At 44.1% G+C, this 25,633-nt stretch overlaps 1 protein-coding gene across 3 annotated transcripts in view; it reads left to right on the top strand.

Annotated features, from left to right (window-relative positions):
* Nucleotides 1–25,633, top strand: part of RCAN2 (regulator of calcineurin 2) — a 217,002-nt gene that overhangs the window by 9,544 nt on the left and 181,825 nt on the right. The gene's annotated exons all lie outside the window — the stretch shown is intronic.

The raw sequence follows: 25,633 nt of genomic DNA, 5'->3' as shown, positions 1-25,633 counted from the left end.
CTTTCTCTTATCCCAAAATGAATTAGAGCAGAGTGCATGCTTTGAATCTTTCCTGTCTCCTACAGTAGGATAGAAGTGTTCAATGGACATCTAATGAGTCCACTGCCAAAGCTTTTTTTTTTTTTAAGTATCCTTTTAGTTAAAAAAAAAAAGTTTCTGGGCTCCCTTTAACATAAGTCCCACAATTGGAGATGAAAGATGCTAGAGCATTCCAGTCCACCCTCCTCTCTTCCTGCAGCCAGAATCCCATTTGTCATATGGAGGGAAAAGTAGGACATTTGTAATAACGCAGCTTGACTTTCACACATATTACATCAACATCAAAACACGGGGCAAATGTATCACAGGCACAGGGCAACACTTGCTAACTGGCGCCCTCCATTCCGGGAACACGGTGGAGTTGGAAACGCCTAGAAGCTGGAAGGGATCAAGAAGCAGGTCAGCACTGACTGTAACAAGGCAGGGGAGTGAGCATTTGGCTGCTTTTCAGTCTATGCATTGATTTTCTGTAGCCTTAGAGCTATTATCTTAAGTACAATCAGTCATTGCATTGTATTAGTCTAGAATGTGAGTTGCACTTTGCTTTCAAATCCATTGCAAATCAAATCAGTGTTTATTGAGCACCTACTACTTGAGTCCAGTCCATACAGTTTTATGAGGGAAAGTGTCCTCAACTAAAGCGACAGGATTCCAAGACTTCTCAGGATGCCTTGTGTGTGCAGGACCTGCAGAACCCAAAGAAATCTGAAATCTGGGAGGAGGTAGCTCTCTGCAGTGATGAACAGTTAACAGGCATTAAGAGGGAACTTGAGAGCTTTTGCAAGTGGGTCATTTGCAAGTACCCATCACACTCTTTTAAAACCTACTTGCATAATTGTTTGCAGTTAGTCATGTACATTATAGAAACTAGTTTTATTGAGATCAACTTTGATAGTCACTGAGTTCTCTTTTTCCTGTTCCTTTTATTTTCTATACCATCCACCCAGTTTATTCAGCAGTTATGTGTTAATTATCTACTGTGTGTTACGTAGTCCCTGTGCCAGAGTCAAAAAGAATGAGGCCCATGCACTTCAGAAATCAATCTAGCAGAAAGCATAAGAAAATAAGTGATAATGATCAACATGGTATTTAATGGAGATGGGGACAAACTCAGTGGGATCCCAGGGAAGGAGGGGTACAGGGAGTCTGGAAGAACTTGCAGAGAAGTTCATGTTTAGACTGGATCTCAGTAGGCAGTAGGAGTTCTCTAGAGAAGAGGCTAGGTGTTCCATATTGAAGGAAAGTTCATGTTCAAAGAACTGGAGGTGTTCTGCAGGAGAGTTTGGGAGGAGGTGTTTTGGTGAGCCTGGGTTATGAATACACCCTGCAGAGGAGGAGAGGCCATGCAGCCTTCATGGGAGGCATGATTTGATCTAATTTGTATCTTGCAAAAGTGATTTTGGATGTAATGAGTGGGTGGGGTTGCAGAAAGGAATGAGCTCAGATTTTAGACCATGGGAGTGGTCTAGGCAAAAATAAATAAATACAGTTGTGCCTGACTCAAGTAGAATGGGGAAAGAGAAGAGAGATCTACAGAAAGCCATTGCAGAGGGAGAATCAGTGGCTCTAGGTCACCAAGTGGCTGGTGGTGTAGACAGAGAAGCATGGATGTTTAGGTGGATGATCAGTCTTAGGAAGTAAATGAGAAAGATTAGGTTTGAGAAAGATGGGGAAATTTAACTGAAGCTTTTCTTGTAAGATCAGGAAAAGACAAGGATCCCTACTCTTGCCACTTTTATTTAGTGCTGAAAGTCCTAGTCAGAGCATTTAGGCAGGAAAAAAAAAAGGCATTCAAATCAGAAAGAAGTAAAACTGTTTCTATTTACAGATGAAGTGGTATTATATATAGAAAACCCTAAAGACTCTACAAAAAACTGTTAGAACTAATAAATAAATTCAGTAAAGTTGCAGGATCTAGAATCAATATACAAAAATCAGTTGCATTTCTATACACTAAAATACTGTAATAATGAACTATCAGAGAAATTAAGAAAACAATTCCACTTATAATTACTTGCAAAAGAATTAAATACCTGGGAATAAGTTTAATCAAGGGGGTGAAAGACTTGTTTTCTGAAAACTACAAGACAGTAATGAAAGAAATTGAAGAAGACACAGATAAGTGGAGAGATATTCCATGCTCATGGATTGGAAGAAGTAATATTGTTAAAATGTCCATACTGCCCAAAACAATCTACAGATTCAATGCAATTTGTATCAAAAGTCTAATGGCATTCTTCATAGAAACAGAATAAACAATGTGAAAATTTGTATGGCAGCACAAAGGACCCCGAATAGCCAAGGCAATCTCAAGAGATTGCAAAGCTATAGTAATCAAAACAGTACAGTACACCATACACAAAAATTAACTCAAGATGGATTAAAGACTTGAAGGTAAGCCCTGAAACCATAAAACTCCCAGAAGAAAACATTGGGGGTAATTAAGTTCCTTGACATAGGTCTTGGCAATGATTTTTTAGATTTGTGAGCAAAAGCAAAGGCAATAAAAGCAAAATAAACAAGTGGGACTACATCAAATTAAAAAGCTTCTGCACAGCGAAAGAAACCATTAGCAAAATGAAAAGGCAACCCATGAAGTGAAAGGAAATATTTGCAAATCGGAGGTTAATGCTCAAAGTATATAAAGAACTCATACAATTCACATAGCAAAATAAACAATCCAATTAAAAGGTGGATAGAGGAACTCAATAGACATTTTTCCACGGAAGACATACAGATGGCCAACGGGTATGTGGAAAAGTACTCGTCACTTATCATCAGGGAAATGCAAATCAAAACCACAGTGAAACATCCCCTCACACCTGTTAGAACGATTATTGTCAAAAAACAAGGGATAAATGTTGGTGAAGATGCAGAGAAAAGGGAACTTTGGTATGGTGCTGGTGGCAATGTAAATTAGTGCAGCCACTATGGAAAAGAGTATGGAGGTTCCTCAGAAAATTAAAAATAGAACTACCATATGATCCAGCAATTCCACTCGTGCGTATTTATCCACAGAAAATGCAAACACTAACTCAAAGAGATACCTGTATCCCCATGTTCATTGCAGCATTATTTATAAGATCCAAGCTATGAAAACAACCTAAATGACCATTGATGGATGAATGGATAAAGAAAATGTGGTGAACACACAAACACACACACATACCTACACACACGGAAGTATTATTCAGCCACAAAAAGGAGATCATGCTGTTGGCAACAGAATGAGTGAACCTTCAGGGCATTGTGCTAAGTGAGTAAGTCAGAGAAAGAAAAAGTGCTGAATGACCTCACTTATATGCAGAGTCTAAGAAACCAAACTCACAGATACAGAGAATAGATTGGTGGTTCCCAGAGGTGGGGGTGGAGAAAGCAAAATGGGTGAAGGTGGTCAAAAGGTACAAACTTCCAGTTATAAGATAAGTACATTCTGGGGATGTAATGTACAGCATGGTGACTGTAGTTAACAATACTGTACTGTATATTTGAAAGTTGCAAAGAGTAGATCTTTAAAGTTCTCATTTGAAGAAAAAAAATTTAACCATCTGAGCTGATAGATGTTCCAAATTGTTCTGTTATATACCTAAAACTTTTACAATGTTTTTTATTTTGAGTAAAGGTAGATTTATTTATTTAGAGAGATACGTAGTCCATAGAGTGCAGGCTGTTCAAGAAGGCAAGGGTTTGATGTTTTATATTAATTGTATCTCAATAAAACTGGGAGAAAAAAAAGGAAGTACGGTTGATCCTTGAATACCCCGCGTTTAAACTGTGCAGGTCCACTTATTTATGGATTTTTTTCAATAAATCTGGTACCTGTATTTTCACTTTACAGATATTTAACTAAGTGTGGGGGAAAAGTTTGTGTTTGTTTAGAGATCACAATATATGGAATCAAAAGAAGTTGGGTTTGTGTCTTGATTCTCTCCAGACTGTTTCGGCTTCCTGCCCCTGGGTGAGACATTTATCAATTCCTTTGTTTTTGAGGCAGAGAGAGCAATACTTGGGTTTTTCCACTTCATTGTAGAGGAAGAGGTTGTGGCAGGCTTAACCCCCGAGTTGTTCAAGGGTCAACTGTAAGTGAGAAAAAGTCATTTTGAGAAAGGTGAGGAATTTTGACTTTGAATATCCAAATAAAAATACTTGGTAGGCAGTCTTTTTTTTTTTTTTTTTTTTTTTTAATATAGCAGCTCTTTATTATAGTTTTCATTCATTGAAAGCAAATGGCTCTCCTCCAGGCTCGGCACCGGATTTGTTGGGTGACCTCTGCAAGGTCACATCCTCTCTCAGGCTTTAGTAATTTGAAATCGTATATTCATGGGAGAGGAGTTTGACTAGATGATCTCAGAAGAGTCTCGGTTTTCTGGAGTCCTGCCATCCTGTCTCAAAGTGTCCTACTAGAGCCGTAGATTTAGGTTAAAATGAGTCCTGCCTAGTCCCTTTCAGAGTAGGAATGCTTCCAACAGGATTAACTCTAACGATGGCCTGTCCCTAACAGCTTGATGGGAGCTAGTCCGCAGTGCCGGCGCTGATGGGGGTGCCTGAGGTTGGAGAAAAACCAGTTCAGGTTGGGGGGGGACCCGGAGGAGCACTAAAGTGGAGGAATCCCATAGTCACTGGCCAGTTTCTTTGTTTTAGATGCGTCACTTAAACTCTGTAAGACTGAGTTTCCTCATCTCTGAATAATTGGGGTGATGAACATCTGTGATGTGAGGCTGTTTGTTGTAAGGAGTAGAACAGATGACATACAGCAGGCATTGCACACACAGAGTCTCCTTCATTGAAGACGCTCCGTGGGTGGGGGTCCGCACCCCTCACCCCCAGGGTAACACACATGCAGAAAAGGGAGGGAGAGTGTTTCCGAAGTGAAGCTCCTCCCACTTCACAGTTTTGCCACGGGCCACTCCTCACTGATCTTACTGGGAATTTGAAAACACACAGCGCATTAAACACTTTAAAAAATGTGAATCTCAAGTATTCATTTATAACTTACCCTCTTAGATATAAAGAGGTGTCCACATTCCACAACACCAAGCTTCAAATTCTTCTGTCAGCTTAGACACAGGCCAAGATTGCTATGAAGAAATAGTATTGCTGACTGTTTGACTCCATGATTACAGACCCAAATGCGCGGGAGGCTGAGCAGCTTCCTGCTCTGTGCGTGTTTGGGTCTGAGCTGTGCCTCTGACCTCAGGAAGAACCTTCTGCCTTTGCCTGTAAAAGATTCACTGTCTTGTGTCTTTTCTCGTGTGTTACCAACTGCCAGGTGTCACGTTGTAGGTCAACTAGTCGAGCTGAGGATTTTTTTTTTTGAAAAGATGGAAGCAGCTTCAAACTCAATTAAAGCTGTTTTTAAGTCCCTTTGAAAAAACATATGTCACTGTGAATGGTACTTTCGAGACAGTAAAGACAGGTCTCCAAAAACACCTCAAACTTCCTGCAGTTCACAATGCCCACAGAAAGTATTTGCTGTAATCAGGTTGGGAAGGACCTTATTTGCCTATTTGATTTCCCCATAACAGCCCACTTGAACGCAGGAGACATAGGGTTTCCGCACTTTGGAATGTATGCGCAAGAAGATACTGGACGGAAGAATCGTGTCATTTGAGAGCTCTGTGCTAGTTTTTATTACTGTTGCCTTAGTTCTTTATGGGAATAGCTGCTTTATTGTCTCGTGTGATTGAGATATGCCTCCTACTTTTAAGTTCTTTTGAGGGCATGGGCTGTGCGTCAGTTGTCCTCTTACAGTGTTGGGAATAAAGTAGAAAAAGTGTGGACTTGGCACGAAGCCGCCCGGCTGCCATCCTGGCGCTGTCACTTCCCAGCTATGTGACCTTGAACTTCCCACTTGACCCAGCAGCCACAGGAACTGGCAGGTGCTGAATGCCGCCCAGGGTTCCAGACACGGTGCTGAGCAGGCTGCATCTGTTATCTCATTTAATCCTTACAACAACCCCCCACCTCTGGGGGTATTATCATCACTCTTTACAGAGGAGCACTGCTCGAGGATCAGGGGGCGTTGAGCCACTCTGTGCTCAGCCTCTGAGTTGCAATTTTCTTACTGGTATAATCAGGAAAAGAACACTCAATTGCTCCACCTTAAAGAGTCATGAGGGTGAGATGTCTTTGAAGGTGCACTGAGAAATAGGATGCTCTGCACAGATGTGAGGGATGACTGTCACAGGAGGGACCTCCCGAGAGATCAGATACAGTTGAGCCTGGTGTAGCACCAGGTCTGTGAAGGGAGGGAGCTTCACTGTACATGAAGTGCTTTTATAGAGTGCATTAAGAAAACTATTTCTTTGTCCTGTTCCTTGGTAGTTTGTGTTATGATGCCTGTTTCTTTCAAGGATAACTGGCTTGTTGTCAGTATCCAGACTCAACCAGGCTGGACCCGATGGGGATGGAGCAGGCCGAGGAACTAGGCAACGAAGGAGGGTGGAGAGCATGGTTTATAGGGAAGAGGTAACTGCCAAAGGGCTGTTTGAGTATAAACAGGGAAGGCTGAAAGTCGAAGACAAGGTCAGGGAAGTCATCACCAGGGTTCACATCAAGTGTGAGCGACAGGTAGGACGTGGAATCTACTCAAGAAGGCTAGAAATGTTGCCTAGTGTTAGCTGCGGTCTGTCCACAGAAAAACTAGGAACTCTCTGCCCTGATTTTTTTCTAATGTTTTCTTTTTCTTAGGTATACGTGCTTTCTATAAAATTTTTGGAAGACACAGAACAGTATAAAGAGAGAAAATTAAAATCACGCATATTACCATGAGCAGAGGATAATTACATTGAGTATTGAATAGCTTCATAGAGTTTTGCATCCTGTGCACTTCATCAGACATTATTTAAATAACTTTTCACGGAAAGTCAACAATCCTTATGAACATTGTTTTCAGTAGCCTCCCGGCATTCCCACGAATGATGTTACCGAATTCATCCACCATCTCCCTTGTAACATTTAGATGGTTCCCACTTACCCAGATTATCACAAATAATACTCTGATGAACCTCTTTGATCATCATTTTTTTCTTCTATATTTTGGACCATTTTCTCAGCATGGATTGTTAGAAATAGGATTATTGGCTCAAATAGGTGGACCTCCTTTGGGCTTTTCTTGTCTTTTGACGTCATTTTTAATTGTCTTTCTAGGAGGTTGTACTGATTAACATTCCCACAACCAGTGCATGAGAATTCAGTTCTCACCCTGGCCCTGCGTGTAAGCACTCTTTCTGGTGAAGATAAGGGCTGGCTGGCATTAGTGCTTTCCAAAGATGCCCCCCGCTGCTTCACGAGTGCTACTAGGAGGTGGGGCTTCCTCTGTGGGAGTTGAGGGTGGGTGGGTGGGGATCTGGTAGATTTAACCTGCTTGAGTGTCAGTGGGAGAGTTGGCTTGAGTGAATTAGCTTCTTTCCTGGTGAGTGTGTTACCAGGGGCCTGGCATATGAATGAGTGTGAATTAAACTACATAGAATGAAAACTGAGAACTGGTTCAGTTCGCCTTTCAAATCCTGAAAACTTAAGAGCAAGCATGCATGCTTATTTGCATCCGCTTTTGTTGGTTTTGACTGGTTCTGCTTCCACTGCTGGCAGGGAATTTCAAGCAAACTCCAGACAGGTGTGTCTTTTTCACCTTTCATGAAGTGACATACAATGCAGAGTAAGCTATTTTGAATAAATCCCTAGAAAAATCAGTTGGAATCTTCTTAAAATTCACTAAAGCGGTCATTATTCTAGAATTTTAATTTGATGACTCATCAAATTAGTCTTTCCCCCAACAGCCTCTGCATTTACCAGTAGGCTACCAACAACTATGTTGATCATATTGACCAATTTATTGAGGTAAAAGGCCAATCTGAATTATTTTCCCCCAGAAAGTTATCTGAAAGACAGGCTCAATTAATATAATTTATTTTTTACTTTGACTTCTGTAGCTATTAAAGATAAAGTAATGGCATTTGGCCAGAACAAATCAAAGGCCAGTTTATACTGTTCTTTTGAGATGTAATCATTCGTCCAGAAAGAAATTATTTATTTGATTACAGGTATCATCATATGAATTTTGAAATAGAGGATGGTAAATTCAGATAAATTAATGGTAGTTCAAACAAAATTTTATCTGTTCAACAGCAAAATCTCAGCCTTGACAAGCGAAAGCAAGGTACTCATTCATGAATATGTTAATTTTTTCCTGCTGTGGCCATTAATGATTTTCATTTGATCTTTTATGTTGTATAACCAACCATTTATGAAAAGGTTAAATCTTGGTCAAGGAGGATGTTCAGCATCTGACATATCATAAATGTGTTTATTCGGTTTCCTTTATTTTCTTATTTTTCTATCTCGTGGTGATTTCTGTTCCACACACAGCTTTTGTTTACCATTAAACTTCAGCATTGACAAGGTGACATTTAGGTGAAGCTTTGGATTGAAATATTTGCTTGGTCAGATTTTCAAGGACTCCCTTCTGACCTTGTGTCCAAGTGCCACAGCTCACAGAGACTCCATGGAGATTCTGTTTTTTTAATTGAAGCAGAGTTGATTTACAATTTTGTGTTAGTTTCAGGTGTACAGCAAGGTGATTCAGTTATGCATACATATATATATATTTTTTCAGAATCTTTTCCTTTATAGGTTGTTACAAGAAATTGAATATAGTTCACTATACAGTAGGTCCTTGTTGTTGGTCTGTTTTATACATAGTAGTGTGTATCCATGGGGATTCTTGGCTAACACCCTGGACCTTGGTTTGGTTCTGAGATGTCACGGATGGAGAGAGGGGATTTCCTTGTCATTCTGGTTCACAACCACACTGAGAGTTCTGGTGTCGTTCCGGAAGGTGGGGAAGGTTTGCGCAGCCCTCAGAGATGTGCAGACTGATTTGGGAAGGTTGTACCGCGTGGGCATGAGATAAATGATAAACCTGAACACCCGCCTCGGCTTCCTTAGGTACCAATTACTTTGATTCAAGCCCATAACCACTTGGAGGCTTTCCATTAAGGTGGAAACCGAGGACATCAGGACATTTAGGTTGGCCCTAGGGAGGCTCAGCTATGTGCTAGTGAAATCATTAATAGCTTACGAGGGACAGGGGACCGGCCGCGGTGGCCCCGTGGGAGAAGGCAGATGCGCAGCTTTGCCTGCGGTGCTCTGCTCCTTCAGGCTCATTTTTATTAAACTGAATGGCTCCCCGGAGGCCACAGGGATCATCCTGGTTGGGAAGGGCCCTGTATTATTCATGAAAGGCCTTTCAGGATCTCCAGGTGTGGGGCTCTCCACAGGTACTGGTTCCTAGTGAGTCTTCTAGTTTTATTCTTTCAAATTGCTTTTAAAATCTCACGTTTAACTCTACTTATCACAAAGGCTTTGTCTTGGGTGAGAAGGACCAAGCATAAACCAGGATTTCGGTCTTTCTTCTCACCTTTAATTTAACCTTTTCCTCCGAGATCAACTATTACACCTCACGGCCCCACGTGGCTATTGTCTTACAATTCAAGCCAAGGTGTGATACTATGAGAAGGTTATTTTATCCGAACAGAATTAGAAATACTTTAATGGATATCCATGAAAACCAACCCTGGGGTTGTTCTTCTTCTTTTTTTTTTTTTTTTTTTTTTTTTTTTTTTTTTTTTTTTCTTTTTACGGCAGTGTAAATTTCAAGGGCATATCTTACAGGAAAGAAAATCCAAAGAGTAATAAATGTTCGAGACATTTACCTAACTGGTGTTTGGGGGCTGTTTTCAGTATATCCAGGGAGACTGATGTGGTGGATTTTCTAACTGATCATGACAGCAGCCTTCCTGCTTTATCCCCCATCAGCCGTGAGCTCTCTTGAATTATTCCATTTCCAGAGGACTGATTCCAGATCATGGTAGCATCCTTGCTCTGAATCTGTTCAGGGACTTTGCGTTCAGGATCTGTCCCCACTCTTTTTGCCAGACACTCTCATCTCAGTGATCCTAAGGCTTTGAAAAGCTAAAATAATACTTCTTCCTTCCAAAATAATGGAAAAACAAACATAAAGGTATAGCTATTCTTCCTCCTGCAAAAGAGAGGAGCGATATTCAGACAGGAGACCAGAAACACTTAGCTGAAGGATCGTTTTTTTAATACTAAAAGAAAAAAAGGAGAGGGATGGGTATAGCTCAGTGGTAGAGCACATGCTTAGCATGTACAAGGTCCTAGGTTCGATCCCCAGTACCTCCATTAAAAAAAAAAAAAAAAAAACCTAGCAGTCATCCAGACTTAAGGGCGTCTTGTAGAAATGGTTCATAGTTTAATTTGATGAGAGATCATCTCTGAGATAATGGTTTTCTTGGCCAGATGATTTTTATTCAGTTTTAATTATCCCCTTTTTGATCAGGCCAGTCCTCTTAGTGATTTCCCAAAGCATCAATGAAATGATGTCTCTTGTTGCTTTGGGTTTTTTTTTTTTTTATTATTAAGATGTTTGTATGCAGCCTTTCCAGGATCCTAGTCTTACCTGAAACACACCAATCCTGTACTCTTTCCTCATCCTAGCATTGGTAATGGTTTTATTTTTAAGATAAAATGCTAATACCCATGACGAGCTTATTCTTCCTACATTGTAGAGTTTGTCAGTCCTGTCTGTCAATTATGTCAATGTAAATGCTGCCAAATATACGCATTTCTTTTTCTAATTGCAAATTGACTTTTTATGGCTACTTATTAGAGAACCCGAGGAGACCAATAGTAATAATTGAGCCGTGACTGCTGGAGCCCGGATAGTACTTCTTCAGCTTCCTATTCTAATAAATAATGAGCTGCCAAGGTGTTTATAAATAAATCAAATTTCCTTACAATAAATACCAAACTAGCAGGCAGTTGCATACAATTTACAGATACAGGATGTTCTAGAAATGCTAGACATAATCACCAGAATAAGAACTGTTTTACTTTGTGTGTCAAAAAGCCTCTTCTTCTCAGATTAGGATCTGGTGCCACATCTGTATTCTAGACCAAAGCCCCCGTGTGATTGGCGGCAGTGTCTGAACTTCCCACAGGCAGACCTTTTAAAGGCTTCTGACCCAAACTCAGATTTTTTTGAAATGCTTTGATTTTGGTACGAAAGTGCGTGCTTCCCTCTTTTTGCGGAGCTTGGACGTAAGCAACTGAGCTGGAATCATTGTGGCTATTTATTGAGCACCTATTAAGCGGCAGGCACTGGGCTAAGTGCCTTCCATGTGTTATCACGCACAGTCCTCCCAGCAGCCCTGGGAGGTAAGTTCCAGTTTTATCCCTCTTTTATCTAGGTCAGGGAAGTTGAGTAACTCACCTGAGGTCTTCCAGGACTCCCCAGTTGTCTCTTCACCTCTCCCCCCTACCCCTCCTTGTCCAAGTGGGGTTCCTAGAGGCATTTGGAGGGAAGGGGCATGGGGCTGCTGTATGGTCATGTTTAAGTTCTGTGGGCTTCTTTTCAGTGATCATCTGAAATAATATTAGTGCATTCTGGATCAACCAGATGACCGTCTTATAAGGGATATTATTGCCACATCATTCTGGCACATGAGTTTGTGGGGTTTTTGTTTACACTCAAGTTGGTGCCAATACTCCTTCAGTGGCTGTGGGCTTATGGGAACGAACTGGTGGACATATTATGTAATTTGCCATAAGTGAAGGCCAAGTGATGGTCCAGTCGTGTTTAATTTTGCTGTGGATGAAGACCTGGGGGAGGAGGTGCGTTCTGCAAGGTGGGTGGAAGGAGCAGTCTGTACTCCAGACACCTGCCTTGCCGTTTTCAGTACCAGAGTCATGGTGAGAGTGGAGGATTATGTTTAGCAAAACATCACCATCTGAATATTAAGTCCATGTCGTTAGTTTAAATTGGATTGGTTTTTAAGTTTCACTTGTATTTGGTCAGACCACTTAGTTGCAGTTTGATGGTTTTAGGGGAGTTGGAACTATAAGCACTGAGCTTTATGTTTGCACGTTTTTAAGTATCATTATAATGAAAACCATTTAAGTCAAAATTGGGGGGACACAGGGTGATTTTTTTTTTTCCTAAAAAAAAAAAAGGCCATACATTTTTCAAATCTGAGCAAAGTGAATTCCTCTGCGCTGCCTGATGAAAATTTTCCCCTCAAGACATGCTTCTCCACCCAGCCGGGGTCTGGTCTGCCCGAGTCTTTCTTCAGGGATGAGGCACTGACACTTCCTTTCAACCTGTCCGTGGTGTCTGGGAAGGTTCTGTCTGGCCTGACCTTGGGAGAAACTCTGCATCATTGTGGTTCTCCTGAGATGGGCCCTGTCAATCAAGGTGCCCTTAGATTCTTTGTCCCTCCTTGTCCTGACCCTGATGACTGACGGTTATGTCTGCCCATCACCTATGGTTTATAATCATTTTCTCATCACCACCTTGAAGATTTGTGAATCGGGCTGGGAAGTAGTATAAGACGCACATGAACAGAAAAGATAATGAGTACGTAATGGGATTTAAAAGGCTTCTGGTTTGAAAGATCGCTGGGTCTGTCCAAAAGGACTACATCAGTTACTCTTTTGGGTAAAGAAAAGGAAAGCCCTGTTACGTGCAGACACTCAGAGAGGAAGTAACACATGACAGTGTTTTAGTATTGCTCCTGACAAATTCCTGGTAAGATTTTGGAGCATTGGAACAGAGGACAGTGAGTTTTGATGCAGAGAGAGGAGAGGATCATTTTATAGCATGTGGGCGTGCAGTGCGGCTCATGGGCTAAGGTCTGGGAAGCAGGAAGGTAAAGGCTACTTAAGAGCAGTGCCACCCTCAGGTAGCCTTTAAAAGAGGGGGCTTTTTTTTTTCTGTGTCCAATTCACTGTCCTCCTCTTATTTAAAATATTAATAAAGTTTCCCTATTTTAGTATAATATGTACAAAAGTTCTAACACATCAAAGTGCCCAGTTAGTGTTTGTTGTTATTTTTAACACCATCACTGTTATTGTTCCCTGTCGACCTGAATGGTGCAGAGAGAACACCGCAGTGTGCAGAGGGGAGTCAGGGTGGCTGTGATTTCCCCACGAGAGATGGAGCCTTCCCTGATTTCCTTTGACCTTGGCTTCCAGTTTACATCATTAAGGGGGTGGGTGAAGTGGTCACCAATGTTCCTTCCTGCCAGCTCTTTCATCCTTTGTATATTCTAGTCTTTGCTACAGATACCCTTAGATACTATATAGCATCTCATTCACTAATGAGAATGACCGCTGGTGGTTATTCTTTTTTCATGCTCATCTTTAAATGCAGGGCTCTTCTTAGGCAGGGGCTATGGAAATGCCTTCTCTCGTCATCTTTAAGGAGAGAGTTGTTCAGTAGCTTTTCAGGACAGCATAGGAAGAGCTCGAACCAAAAGCTTATGAAACATTTCCGTGTGCTTAAAGTCAGCCATTTGAATGTGAGAACTGTGGCCTTCCTTTCTCCAAGGTTGTTTTTAACTGTGCTGCTTGCTGAAAGGGTCCTTCCATCCCGAGGATGGCAAGGTGGATGGATCCTGAATCCCAGCCAAGCCTTCAACTGACCTTGGGGAGGAAAGGAGAACACTGATTTTACAGGACTCATTAACTTTATTTTTATGTTTGGCCATGATTCTGAGTGTGTTATCTGATAAATCTCTTTTCATCTGGTAGATAATATCTGTATTAATAAGTAACACTTATCTTAGCTCTTACTACGTGCAAGGTGTTCTTTTAAGACTTTTACACGTAACATGCCATTTGACCGGCACAGTAGTCCCATCTACACTGGACAGCTGGGGAAACAGAGGCACAGAGTGGTTAAATGACTTGCCCAAGGTCACACAGCTGATAAACAGCACGGCTGGAATTCGAACCAAGGCAGCAGTTACCTGGTGGTTTTTTTTTTTTTTCCAGTTTTAGGTATTTTTATTATATCATGGTTTTCTCATTCTTCTTGTTTTGTTGTTGTTCTTTTTTTTTAAATTGAAGTACGGTCAGTTACTATGGGTCAGTTTCTGGTGTACAGCACAACGTCCCAGTCATGCATATACATGGTTTTAACACTATTTGATACTAGCTTCTCTGTGCATCACACAAAAATGTTACGGACTCAATTTCATCGTTTTTATGAATGGAGCCTTCAAGGGCTTATACCAATAATTTTATACTAAAAAGGGATCAACTAATGCTCAGACTTTTTGCCCCTGCTTTACCGTTTTTGACTTGTTATGTCTGGTAAATAAGCTATCAGAAACCCACAGAGCCCGTGTATCATTAAGTTCTGGAGCTGGAGAGGGGGATGGGGATGATTCTATGAGCGTGGAGATGCTTCCAAGCATTTGCTGTAGCCAAAGCCACCTTTTGCCTTCTTCCTCTTTAATACTTCCATGCCTCCAGTGGCACAGAGGCCTGCCGTGACCACTCCATCAGTAATTACTGAGCACATAATCTGGGCAAAGTAGGGAGCAAGAGCCTGAGGACCTTGCACCTCCGGGAGCCTCAGTCTGTGGTGGCTGGACCAGGCTCTGTGAGTCCCCAGTGTGTCCACCGTGTCCGAGCGCCTTGTTGGTGATGAGACCTCGGGCCTGGAATCCCTGCCCTCCCGCCCTTCCTCTGAATGCCTGCTGCCTCCTGTCTGTTCTTCGGTTCTGCCTGCTCCCGGTGGTCTCCTGATTCCCCTCCAGCTGGAGCCCTTCCTCCCCCAGCCCCAGCACTGCCTGCGCACCTTTTCTGACTCTCACCTCCCAGCTCCTTCCATCACCGGCCTGTGTGTCCCTGTGTGATCACAGTGCCCTTCCTCAGCTACCTGCTCAGAAGTGGGTCTTTCTGTCCAACTCGGAATCAGTCATCTAAGAGGCATCTCCGTAGTTTGCACAGAGCAGATTCTCAATACATAATTTTAAGGAGGACTATACAAGCTTATATATAATGCTCAAATGTGAAAATATTATCTGTTTCGTCAATCCACCCCTACTCTTTTTATGATGAGTTATGTAAAGAGTGCCCTTTAGGAATGAAATTACAGAAGAAAATGGTTTAATCCTCATGGATCTTCAAAGTAAGGGATTCAGACCTGAAATGGGAACCAGTCGTCTTTCATTATCCACCATAAAAATATTTCGGTGATTGATATGACAATTATCAGGTTAGAAAAATTCCAAGTCAGTTCTGGATAACAGCGGGTGGTTTCATCTGTGAAAATACTTCTGAGGCTGTCGGCTGGCCGGGCATCTCCTGGGCTGGCCCTGTCCCCGATGGACTTTATGTCCTCCTGTTACCAGCATTCAGAGCCTAGCTGTGGCCTGGCAGAGTTCAGCCCATTAGAATCCTGAGATTTAATTGGTGATTTAGAAATCAGAGTTTATTATTAAAAAGAATGAAGAGAAGAAAAAAAAAAAAACCCAGGCAGCCAGTTGGACAATTCAGTTCATTAGACATTTATTGAGTGCCTGTATGCTGGGTATTGAGACAGAGGGGTGTGTGTGTGTAATATAATCCTTGCTATTCTCACAGACATAGAAAATAAATTATGGTTACCATAGGGGTAAAGCAGGGCAGGGATAAATTAGGAGTTTGGGATCAACAAATATACACGACTGTGTATAAAACAAACAACAGGGTCCTACTGTAGAGCACAGGGAACTATATTCAATATATTGTAATAACCTATAATGGACAAGAATCTGGAACAGTATATATATATATAAAACTGAATCACAATCTGTGCACCTGAAACTAACACAACATTGGAAATCAACTATACTTCAGTTAAAAATACCCCAAGCAAAACCCTGCTGTTGAGGAGCTCTAAAGTGGGGTCATGATCGATCATCATGGACAATCAAACGTTCTACCTAAGACATCGTATAGGGGCGAAAGAAAAGAGAGGCGAGCACGGATATGTTTTATAAATTTGCAGATGAACAGAACGCGTAAGTGTATCTATACATTTTAAGGAGGATTTATAGAAACAGACGTGCAGATAACTAATCAAACTGCCCTTGAACATGACTCCGAAGAATTTGGGGTGGTGGAGTCTGGGAAACTACATTGGTCATTTAAGCAAAACAGCGAGGCCATCTGGAAATCGGGAGAGTTGAGGCTGCAGCTTGGCGCTCTCAGGCGGCTCTGGGGCAGCCCTGTGGAGGCTTTCCTTCTCTCCAGCTCCCACGAGCCACTCCGAGTAGCTCTGCTCTGGGGGTCGGTCCCATCTCTCACTAATTCAGAAGAAGCCCAGTGCTCCTGTGCCCTCCTTCTCAGGTGGACTGGTTTGCCCCATTTGGATCAGTCCTGTGTTCTTTCCTCCTTCCAGGAGAATTGGATGTCATGGAGTGGGCTGGGACCAAGCTTGATTTTTGATTTCCCCATTCCTTCTAGAAGTTGTAGTGAGTCTCCACTAGGTACCAGGTACTATGCTGGGCTCTGGAGATAGAAATGTGATCAAGATAGATACGGCCCAGCGTTTGCAGAGTTAATGGGGAAGAAGGCATTTACACAATTACCGTACAGAGAGACAAGGACTATGATGGAGAAATAAAGCTTGATGGGGAGCTTATCTCGGAGTTAAAAAATTTCAATCACCGATTTGTTGCCTGGCTGAGCAGTGGGAAGTGAGGTGGGAAGGGTTCCAGAGAGATGTGACAAGGATGAAACTGACATGGGAGGTGCAAAGGGGCCATCACTGGACTTGATTGGACTTGGTGGGTCTCGGTTGGACACCTACCATCTAGCTAGCTGTACGTTACAGAACATTGCTGTTAAAGGAAGTCCTGATACATCCATCTTTGAAATTTATATTTGTGCTTTTATGTAAGGAGGCAATCTGCCGCTTTTAAAATGTAGGTTTCTATTGACTTATTTGGAATTTGGAAGGTATTTTCTCAGGAAACATCGTAAATTATGGCCGGGTTCCCAGGCTAACCGAAAAGGCTATTATATGCATGATGTACTTGAGATAAAGCACTGGATTTCTGGTTTGAGAGATCTTAGAAATTGTTTATGCTACTGTAGGAAAATCTTCAGAGTTCCAGGTTGGAAAGTAAGTAAGAGAGCTCTGCCATCCGTAGCCTTCATGGGGAGGGTAAGGTTTTCTTCTCTCTATCCGCCTCCGTCCTGAACAATGAAGAACTCCTCCAGGTCCAGGTGCCTGGGATGTCAGATGGGGGCTCTCGTGGAGGAAGGGGCTAGTAGAGGGTAAAAAGTGTGTGTACATGGTTGTTGATTGTGGGTGAAGGTTCCCAGTACTGCTTAAAGTGCTTTCCATGTATGATCTCATTGAATCCTTACAACACGCCCGTGAGATGCTACCTTGGCTATTCCTCTGGAATGCTGGTATGGTCCTGGGCTCAGACCTTGGACCTCTTCTCTCACTAAACACCCACCTCCAGTCCCGCAACTTTAAGTATCATTTGTGACGTCCTCCCTCCCCTGAACTCTGGACCCATAGCACCACCTGCTCATCACCTAGGATGAATCATAGGAATCTTCAACTGAACGTGTCCTAAACTGAACTTTTGATTTTCTCTCTCCAGACCTGCCCTTCCCATAGTCTTCTCCAAAATGGCAACTTCCAGCTTCTAGGTACTCAGGCTAGAACCTTACAGTTCAAGGTATTATCCTTGAAATCGTCCCCTCCTCTGTATCCAGTCCGTCAGCAGAGGCTACTAGTACATTAAAAATACCCAGAATCCGGTTGCCTCTCCCTGTTCCAGCTGCCCCCTCTCTGGTCTCTGTCACCATCATCTCCTGCCCAAATTACTGCCAGTAGCTTCCTAGTTGGTCCCCTCCGTCTGTCCTTGGTCTCTTCCCCAAAATAACAGCCAGAGAAGATTATTTTAAAACCGAAGTCAGTTGGTGAAACTCCTCCATTCAGAATCCACCAGTGGCTTTACCATCTCAGAGTAGAAAGGGAAGGCTTCTCCATAGCCTGCAAGGCGCCCTGTGTCCCCGCCTCCTGCTTTCCCTCTGAACTCATTTCTTACCCCTCCTTCCCATGTACTTCCTTCAGCCAGTGTCGTGCTCTTCTCCTGCCTGTCTCTATGTGGTAAGTCCTCTCTGTGCTGCCCCCCGCATATCTCCATCACTCAGCCTTTCCTTCTTTTTTTGAAAATCACAGACACATTCCTGACATTGCTATATAAAATAACAAATGCCCTGTACTGCAGTCATACTACACAGATTTTAATAGACTGGTAGGTACTCTGAAGGATGTCTGTACTGACTGGTACACAGGGGTGGCAACCCCGGGAGGGAGGGAGCAAAGCCTGAGCTGTGTGTGTTGCAAGCAAACGTCGCCCTTCCCGCGGCGACGTGTTGATGTGATCAGTTAGACTTGCCTCCTTTTCTCCTTGTATTATGCACTTCCCTGGTCCCTTTTAAATACCCACACACCTATTACATTCTCTAATGTTTCACATTTAGTATTTGAGGTACCTGTACATTATAAGGGACAGGACCATTAAGATTCTGTTTGGAGGGGGAGGGTGTAGCTCAAGTGGTAGAGCGCCTGCTTAGCATGCATGAGGTCCTGGGTTCAATCCCCAGTACCTCCTCCAAAAATAAATAAACCTGATTACCTCCCCTACCCCCATCAAAAGAAAATAATTTAATGAATAAAATATAAAAAAAAGAAACCTTAAAAAAAGATTCTGTTTGGAAGCAGGAAAAGGAAATTAAGAAATGGAGAAAATGCAGAAGATGAGATAGTAAGTGAGCTGGTGGAGGGAAGGAAAAAAGAGAATTGTCTAGATTTACATAACAAGTATTTTCGAGCATCTGCTATGAGACAGACACCGTCATCTGAAAGGTGGAACCGTGCACAAGCTGTATCCAGACCAATAGCAATAGTCTCTTGAAAAGACAAGCTCGCCTGAAATACTGTTTCTCCTCCTTCGTACTGCGCCGTGCCTGGTCCTGGATCAGGCTTCAGGAATCCAGGGGTGAACACTGGCCTTTGACCTCTTAACAGGGAGCTTCCATTTTGTGGGCTGATTTTCCAGTTAAGCATGTGGAATGGTGCTGGGATCGGTTAGGAGAGCGGGAAGGTGAAGGGACCCTTGTTTTCTCCTCTGGTGTAAGGAGCTCCCAGCGTCGTGCAGGGAAGACGCCGGGCAGGCCCCTCACACTGTTCCAGCTGAGCCTGTCAGGAGCCCGCCGGCCGCGGTGGTGAAGCCGCCACCCTGGTTACCGTGGCGTCCGCTGTGACGGTTTCAGTTCGTTAAAGTTCCAGGTGTTTCCATCTGCTCTTTCGGTCGAGTAGAAGGCTGGTACCCGTACATCCTCCTCCCACTTCATTTCAAGCGTGGTCTTTGGAGTAAGGCAGCGTGAAGGCCAGGAACGGTCGTCACCAGTTCTTAAAAGGTGTCTTAGCGATTAAACTCACTTGGCTGTTCCTACTTGTTTCCCCCACTGGCTCAGGCTCTCCCCCTCAGCCCTCTGTGGGTCTTCCCCAGAAACCTTCGTCCCAGCAACAGGTTCTCTGCTCATGAGCCTGGCCCCGATCAGTTGTTGGAAGGGCGAGAGGTGAAGTGAGTTGACCCCTAAGAGCAACTAGTCCCAGTTGCAGCAGACCAGGAAGGACCTCAATAAAGGTTTCAACTTGTCTCTTTTGAAGCTAGAATCTGGGTCAGCTCTTTCTTGTAAACAACCTGTGGCACCAGACATGAGGAACTAATTACAGATCGTCCTGAATTGTGACTTTCTGACAACTGGCCTGCTTGGGCCTTGATCAGATGGGTTGCAGGCAGGCAGCTCCATCTAGAGAGGGGGAGGTATGCTCTGGTTTGCAGTGCACAAGCCCAGTCAGCGTTTGCTCCTTCAGGAACCTAACAGATAACTGTGACTGTCAGCTTGAAAGAAGGAAGGAGAGAGGGAAAAGGAAAGAGGGAGGGAGGGAAGGAGAGAGGGAGAGAGAGAAAAACATCTTTAACCAAAGGATTTAAAAAGAAGGAAAGGATTTAAGTGACCTGAAGCCGACAGGTCAGTGACTTGCTTTCAGGTCAAGAGTGAACTGGTGAGTGGCACCAGCAATGATCGCTACAGGAGGGTGGGAACATGCGTCCTTCTGGATTTAACAAGCAGGAGACACTGGAGGTCTGAGACTCAGGAAGTCACTCAGTTGAGAAAGTGATGGTCAAAGATGAGCAAGGCTCTGCGACATTATGGGAGAAAGAAAGGAACAGAGACACACAGAGAGAGAGAGAGAAGGAGTGAGAGAGGATCGCAGTGGCGCCGGGAGAGGCTAGTGATGTCACACTGCATTTGTCTTGCCAATGCCGTGGACTAGGAGCCGAGCTGGGCACAGGCCGTTACAGGGAGAAGCAAGAATGCTCCCTGTAGGGGAGGAGATGTGAAAACGTCAATGAATGGGTTTGCTTTGCCAAGTGTTGTCAAGAACAACACACATGCAGACAGGAGACAGAGAAGAGACGCTGGGCGGCCCTCCCAGAGTGGAGGGTGCTTTGCTGGTGTTGTGGGAGCAGTGGTGGGGGGAGGACCTTCCTGAGAAGGACCCCGGAACCTCTGGTAAAACACTGATGGCATTTTTATCCAAGTCAGAAAATGGTTCTGAAAGGAAAGCAAATCGCAAGTAAAACTTAGGTCTCCAGCAGGGAACATGTATTCGGAAGCCAAGTTCACGGGCTGAGAACCTGAAGGACAAGTTTTTATTCATGGTCCCGAAGTTACGTCGAACCCTGGACCTAACACAAAATATACCTGTCTTGGAAAGTAAACAATTATCTGAGAACAGATAAAGAGATAAAGGTCCGATGACCGTGAGATTAACAAGTGCCAGCCAGTGGTCAGCAAGTGCTGCCATCTCCTGAGTGATCACAGCTGCGAGACTGTGGACGGATTTACCCGTGCCCAGGCCGATCGCTTGTGGGCCTCTCCATCATCCTGATTTATAGCTCTGGAAACCGAGGCTTAGAGAGCAAAACTAACATGCCTAAAATCACCAAGGAAAATGGTTGAGGATTACCAAGGTCAGCCAGCACTGGGACCGGATTGTTGGGATTAGAACCTGGGTCTGTCTGGCTTCAGAGTTCCTTTAATCTATACGACAGCTCTGTGAAGTCAGTACCATGACAGCCCCCATGTTGCACACACTGCCCAGAGATGTTCAGTAAAATGTCAGAGGTCACACAGCCAGGAAGTGGCAGTCCAAGGATTCGGACCCAGCAGACTTAACGCCAAAGCCCACATATTGCTTTACTTCCCACTTTATTTTTTCTCTGCCTCTCAATGTGTGAGAAGACTGATGACTCTAGGAAAGAGAGGAAGAGATCCTACGTCATGAACTAGGATGTGCAGTACTAATAGTAGCTAACATTTATTGAGCACTTGCTGTGTGCCTGATGGTTCTTGATGCCTTATTGTGTTAGCTCTTAAATTAAAAACAGCACCCTAAGATATATGTACTCCTGTTATCCTTACTTTAGCGGTGAGGACACTGAACCCAGAGAAGTTAAGTAACTTGCCCATGGTCAGCGTGTGTGCTGGGGAGCTGAGAGTCCAATGCAGAACTTGAATTCCATTCGATTCAAGAAATGTCAGAGGTTACCTTCTAGGAGGAAGGTCTTATTTAGCAGCATCAGGGGTCATGCATGTGGAGAAGACACAGCCCCCTCCCTCAACCTGGAGTGGAAGATGATGTTACAGGAAAAATCTGGGGCGAGAGGATGGCCATGTCCCAGGTCTCGGTTGAGCCCCTGGGACATGCCCCACCAAGTGTGGGTCTTTGCCTCCATGCAGGAAAGAATTCAAGAGCGAGCCACAGTTTGAGTAAAAGTAGATTTATTTAGAAAGATACATATTCCGTAGACAGTGCAGGCTGTTTCAGAAGGCAAGAGAAAAGCCACAAGGTGTGGGGGTCGGGTACTCAGTTTAAAGTAAAAGTAGGTACATACTCCATAGACAGATTGCGGTCCTGTCTCTCTCAGAAGGGAGAGCAGCCACGAGGTGTTGGGGGCTTTTATGGGCTCGGCAACTTTATATGCTAATTAGTGGGAGGATTATTCTAATTATTTTGGGGGGGAATGGGCGGGGATTCCCAGGAATTGGGCCACCGCCCACTTTTTGACCCTTTATTGTCAGCCTCTGAACTGTCCTGGCGCCTGCAGGAGTGCCACTCAGGATGCTAATATATTACATTGAGCATATTATGAAGCTCAGGGTCTTCCGGAAATCAGATCTCCAGCCATCTTGGGCCACAAGGCCTGCTGGGAGCCAAATCTTCCATCATCTTGGTGTTAGTTGCTGTGTCATTCCTTGAATGTCCGTTCCTAGCCCTCCCTGTCCCTCCTGTCTCAGTGAGAATCAGGAAAGTACAAGGAGAGGAACCACAAAGTATGTGTTGTGAGAGGTACAAACACAGGATGGTGGAGGTCATCTCATCTTGGGCTGGTGGGGCTCACAGTGGGGTCTGAAGACAGTGGCCCCAGGTGTGGCTTTTAGGATGTCAGTAGCTGGGGCTGGGGATCCGCACAAAGGCTCCGAGGTGAGAAAAGCTGGAGTCAGTGGGTCAGGGTCTCACAGCTATCTACACGTTAATACAGATAAAGCCCTCAGCACAAAGGAAGCTCTCAGTACTCACTGCTACTGCTGGGTTGTTTTTTTTTTTTTTTTTTTTTTTTTTGGTGGGGGAGGGGGTTGAGGGGTAGCTTATTAGGTTTATTTATTTATTTTGATGGAGGTACCGGGGACTGAACCCAGGACCTTGTTCACACTAGGCACGTACTCTGCCACTGAGCTACACCCTTCCCCTGTTGCTACTGCTATTATTGTTGTCGTTACTGACAGAACTGGAGCCTGATGCTGGGGTCTGTGGTTCTTTTCTCATACTCACCCGAGAGGAGATACATCTGGGCAGGAAGGCCGTCACCTTCTCGTGGGTGTCCGGGTTTGCTGGGTGGAAGAACTCTTTTTATCGAATTTGCTAGACCTTAGGGAGTTATGGGAGACTTTCCATGTGAAAGTGGCATGAACATTTAGCTGTATTTGAGAAGAAAAAGCTGCATAGGGGCTACTGTGCACTGAGACAGATGTTTATCTTTGTCTTCCTCATTCCTTTCCATTTACATTAAAAAAGACCCAACACTCAAGCTGATGGTTATCTGCTCATCTTATTAGAAGGAGTGTAACCTGCCTTCTCTGCATCCTAGGGAGTTCTGAGCAGCTCTCCACACTCCACCCCTCCCCAGGCAGCCTTCCAGTCTGGCTTTCCTTTCTTACTAGAAGGTTGGAGTCACTCAGACCCTTCGTGGCTGGATTTTCCCCAACGGTACGGCCTCTCTTAGCTCCCTGCTTCTCCGCCCCAGCCCCCTAGGTCTCATCTGAAAGCAGAAGGTGAAAGATGATGATAAACCTTGCTTTGGCTACCATAGCAACCCTCACCTGCTTTGCTGTTCACTTTAGAAGTGTCATCCTCCGGTGAAAAGTTATTTTGCATATAATTGCTTGGCTCCTTCTGACGCTTGGGGCTTTCTTTAAACTTCTTACAGCCACGACGAGAGAGTGGTCTTCCGCCTGCTTCCTGGGCGCAAGAATACCCATTGCGCAGAGATGCGGGCGTCAGTACCAAAACGGAGATGCTCGCGTCAGTACCAAAACGGAGATGCTCATTCCCCTTTCGTCTTTTTGTTCTTAAGAAAAATGCTGTCAGAAATGGTGAATCTGTGACTATATTACCCATTTTCAGATTGAGTTCTGCTGAAATTAGCCTGCCAGATTTCTAGACCACCCAATTACAAAGACTGCGCTTGATTTCTTCACTCAATCCCAGAGAGCCTCTCTTCCATCCTCTTCGGTTCTGTGCGGTGCCCCAGGGGCTGACCCGTGTACTCCACGCCACAGCTCCCCTGCCCTCTGCTTTCCAGTTGGGTTTGGACAATGTGAGGTGCCAGCAGATCAGAGAAGGAGGGCTTGGGTCGGGGTAGGGGGGATATTGATTCTCCTGGCATCCTCTTTGTGGTGGCGCTGAGGACTGGCTGTATCCCTCAACCAAATCCCCCTGTGCCAGGCGGCCCTCTCCTCTCAACCCTCTGCCTCCAGTTCTGGTGACCCCTCCCCCCTCCCTTCTTCTTACCTCTTCAGGCTGTCAACTGAGGGGGGAAAAAAAGCACACCCTAAAAGTTGAGAATTATGTTTTATTCGATGGACTTTCTGAGGTCTTAAACCTGGAAGACAGCCTCGCAGTGCTGAGGGACTGCTCCAAAGACGTAAGGGAGGAGCCAGGATATATAGGAGTTTAGCAACAAAAACCAGTGGTGGGAACATCAAAAGATTACTGGTAATTAAAGAAAATCAGACATCTCAAGTTAAGGAATTAAGTGCTTTTCTATGTATGGGAAGATGCATGAGTCTGGGCTCGTTGAAGTCATTCCTCTGATGTGCACCTTAGCTCTCTAGGGCCAGTGTCCTGCTCTTCTCCATCCCAAGTTCCCTCAGGGTGCACAGTTGGCTGCAGTGGCTGTTGACCTGACGGCCAGGCAACCTTTGTCATGCACAGGCCCGAGGGATATTGCTCGCCCAGGGTTTTGCATTAGTTTCTGTGGTTTCCCTCCAGCCGCCCACACCTTTGTAAACCCGACTGGGGCCTGCCATCTGTTTCCTGCTGGGACCTTGACTAATACAGTGACCCAAGCGCTTCCCCTTTGGATGAGTGCTCCGATGTCGCTTGCTTGTTTTGTTTCCTAAAGCGCTGGTTGAATGTAGGTTATTCTTTGTAGAATCAGATTTTCCGGTCTTTAAGAACAACCTTTCACCCTCCTGCCCTTCATAAAGATGATGTTTCCTCTCTCTGAGCCTCCTCTCCTGCAGCAAGTCTGTTTAGGACACGTTTTTCTGGATGATGTCAGTTAGGGTGGAGAAATGGAATACCATGTCCACACTGCTTGTTCCAGCTGACCCTGCGGAAGTTTGAGGGTCTTCCTTCCCTTTTTATTTTCTCCATCGCAAGAACACATAAGATGTACAAATCCTCTCAGGAGACCATGGGCATTAAGACCCTACAGCTGTAAAGATGTTTTTCCGGGCAGGTTTGTAGTCCCAGCACTGCTGTAGAATCCAGTGCAGTAGGAGATGATGACAACTTGTGTATTTTTTTTTCCCAACTTCTTAAAAATTTATAAGAAGCTGCTTCCTCGGGGAGTTGAATTAATTGAATTATTGTCCCGTGGGAGCTTCAGATGGAAGAGTGGTCCCGGAAGGTGTCCTGAAGGAAGCCACGAGCGAGGAATGTGGATAATTCCTTTTGAAAACCACGAGGTGAACACCACATGTTCCTGGTTCTTTCAAGAATGATCCCAAATGGTACCAAGAATAGCACGAGGTTCACACAGCTCGGCAGGTGTGAAAATTCTGTGGCTGAATTAAATAGGTTCCATTATATTTCAGAAGGAGCTCTAATGGGCTTCTCTGGAGCACAGCCTAAGAATATCATGTCTCTGCTTTGTATCCCAGGATGGCTGGGATGGTTTGTGGTCGCTAATATTACACTTCCATCTCCCAGTAAGGTGGACACAGTGAGCCAAAGACCTGGCTCATCTCTGAGAAGGTCTAGCGAGGCATCAGAAGGACCCCGCCCATAAGACCAGACCAAAAGTGAAAGCCGATGATAAGATTTAATTGTAGAATGATTGTTATTCATACAAAA

The sequence above is a fragment of the Camelus ferus genome, chromosome 20 (assembly GCF_009834535.1).
Source record: "Camelus ferus isolate YT-003-E chromosome 20, BCGSAC_Cfer_1.0, whole genome shotgun sequence".
Classification (NCBI taxonomy): Eukaryota; Metazoa; Chordata; class Mammalia; order Artiodactyla; family Camelidae; genus Camelus; species Camelus ferus.
This window is presented reverse-complemented; position numbering and strand designations above follow the sequence as displayed.